This window comes from Urocitellus parryii, chromosome 2, assembly GCF_045843805.1.
Source record: "Urocitellus parryii isolate mUroPar1 chromosome 2, mUroPar1.hap1, whole genome shotgun sequence".
Classification (NCBI taxonomy): Eukaryota; Metazoa; Chordata; class Mammalia; order Rodentia; family Sciuridae; genus Urocitellus; species Urocitellus parryii.
This window is the reverse complement of record NC_135532.1, coordinates 173,428,330-173,431,333: the sequence shown is the minus strand read 5'-3', so window position 1 is coordinate 173,431,333 and position 3,004 is coordinate 173,428,330. Positions and strand designations below refer to the sequence as shown.

General features: G+C 36.7%; 1 non-coding gene across 1 annotated transcript; it reads right to left on the bottom strand.

The window, feature by feature from the left end:
* Positions 1 to 485: 485 nt before the first annotated feature.
* Positions 486 to 546, bottom strand: LOC113188305 (small nucleolar RNA SNORD78). Its single transcript, XR_003301528.1, has one exon. It is a non-coding gene; the product is annotated as a small nucleolar RNA SNORD78 (small nucleolar RNA).
* Positions 547 to 3,004: the final 2,458 nt, after the last annotated feature.

The window sequence follows — 3,004 nt, the reverse complement described above, 5'->3', positions numbered from 1 at the left end:
CGTGCGCTGGCTTCCTGGCCTTCCTGTCTGCTGGAGCAGGAAACTCTAATCAATCAATCTTGATTAGAAAGTTCTTTAAATAAACCTTTGAAAGGAGGACTGCCAGGTCACTGCCTGGTTTGGCAAGATTTAAAATCAGAACTGCAAAGCAAAGGGATTCTCAAAGGGAGGGGAGACTGGGCCACTGGGACGCCTCATACACAGCCAGTGGGACTGGAAATGGGCACAGCCTTTCTGCAAAGAAATTTGGCAGAGGGTATGAATAACACAAAAATCTGTCTAACAGTGTTAGCCTAATTCTACCAACAAAAATTTACATTAAGGAAGTGAGCTGAAATAATGAAAACCAAACAGAACACTACCCACGAAGACAGTCATCAAAGCTTTATTTATAAATAGCAATATACTGAAAACAGCCTAAATGTCCAGGAATAAGTTAATTACAAGCTTTCCCTATGGTGGAATATTTATTTAACGTTTTTCCCTTCTTCAATGTTAAATTTGTCTACAGGCTCATTTCAGTTCATCTGATCAGCATCATTACAGATATTTAATATTTGAAGGGCTGCATCCAGTGTTCCATAGGGGCATAGATAAACACACACACACACACACACACACACACACACACACACACGCACTCATGCATACGTGTGTGCACAAGTGCACATACCGGTTCATACTAGCTGTTCATACCAGCGACAAATGGAATAAGCATAAAGCAAGGTTTACTGGGGGAAGACTCGCAAGCCAGAAACAGTAGCATGCTCATGATCCTGAGCTCACATTTTTGCACAGAGAGGTCGGCATGCTATAGGATGTGCTCCTATTTGCAGGGACATGGAAATTTGGCAGTGGAAGTTTCCAGATAGGGGAATGGCTTTATTAAGAATGGGGAGGGGATGGGGGGGTGCCTTCAGAGCTCAATGTAGAGAGTTTTCATCCAACACCAAAGTTCTTGCTTTGGGGTTGAGCTCACCCAGCCCCCTGAGCCGGCTCTTCCAGGCCTCCAAAATGGGGCAGGGAAAAGAACTGTCATCCAAGACATAAAAGATTGGTCTCTACTTGGGCTATGTTCACAAGAATAATAACACAAAAAAATCCTCAGTGATATCAAGAAAAGTTAAAATTGTATATAGTGGGTAAGTTCATATATATATAATTTTTTATGGTATCAGGGATTGAACCCAGTGGTGCTTAACCACTGAGCTACATCCCCTGCCCTTTTGACTTTTGATTTTGAGACAGGGTCTTGCTAAGTTGCTGAGGGTCTCACTGAGGCTGGCTTTGAACTTGCAATCCTCCTGCCTCAGCCACTGGAGCCTCTGGGATTACAGACATGTGTCACTATGCCCAGCGAAACCACATGTATTTTTAAAGTATAGGGAAAATCTTGGAAGGAAAAAACAATGTTGTTGTCTGGGTAGTGAGATTATGTAATTTTGGTCCTTTAATTATCTATATTTTCTTAAAAGTATATAAATACTTTGTTTAGTGTATTTCAAGTCATATAACTTTGTCCATAAAGATGAAGCTCGTCTTTTATTAGATTTATTCTTAAATTCTTTATATTTTGTAACTATCATAAATATCATAGTTTTCAAAATATTGTTTTCTTTCATTGATGCATAGGAATACAGCTATTTTTAAAAAATCTGATCATGTATATGGAAATTTGATTACAATTAATAAAATTAAGAGGCTTTCTTTGTTTATTGTTTTTTTTCTTTTCATGGTGCTGGGGCTTCAACTTAAGTTCTCATGCATGCTAGGCAAGTGCTTTGCCATCTCCCTCTAAGCTACACCCCCAGCTTTAAGAGACTTTCTTATGTAAATGATTATATTATTGGCAAATATTCATAGATTTGTTTGTTTCTTTCCATGGGAAAATGAAATTCTTTATACCCTCATGTCTTTTGTTTATTTTTCCTGTCTTATTGCACTGCCTAGCAGCTCCAACCTAATGTTTGTGCCATATTTTGTTTTGTTTGGTGTTGCTGAGGTTCAAACCTAGGGCTTTGCACACATTAGGCAAAGCCACACCTCCAGCCAATCAATGTTGATGCCTATGAAACACTGGATGCCTTTAAAATTAAGCAGTGAACACTGATATCTGGGTCTTATTCCAGATTTTAAAGAAAATATTTCCAGTGGTTAAGTATTATGTTTATCATGGGCTTTTGATTGATATTGTTGATGAGGTCAAGGGAGTTAACTTGTATTTTTCACTTGCTAGGACTTGTAATAGGAATGAGTGTTGACTTTTATCAAGTACCTTTCCTGTATCTGCTGGATAATCAGGTTTTCCCTCCATTCTGTTTATTTGGTGACATACATCAACAAGTCTTATATTTATCTTGCATTTCTGGTTTAAACTGAGTTTGATCCAAGTATACCGTTTCAAAATCCAATATTAGATTTGGCTTGCTGATATTTTGTTTACAATGTTTCAATGTATATTATCACTGATAATCAATCCATAGTTTTTCTTTCTTATTCTGTCTTTGTTTGGTTTGTGTACTAACGTTATATTAACATTATAACATTAGACAAGGAGCTAGTGTTTTTCAAAACTCTGGGAGAGTTAGTATAAAATTAAAATTGAATTGCCTATAAAATTATCTTGTTCTATCTATTTTGGGAGGAAGATAGATTCTCTTTTTTATTTCTTTTCTTTCTTTTTCTTTTTTCTTTTTTTTTTTTTTTTTTTTTTTGGTGATGATAGAAATTGAACCCAGGACCTCTAGGATGTTCTGTATTACTGACCTTCACCTCCAGACCCCTAGATTCTTTTTTTAAAGTGCTGGCAATTTAAAATAGCTTATTTTGGGTGTTTTTTGTTGGTTTTTATTTTTGTTTTGTACTGGGGTTTGAACCCAGTACTTGGCACATGCTAGTCAAGTGCTCTGTCCCCTGCACTATATTTCCTGCCCCTTATAATAGTTTATATCTGAGTTTTCTGAGTCCAAATTTGATAAATTGTAAATTTAAAAAAAATGTTCAA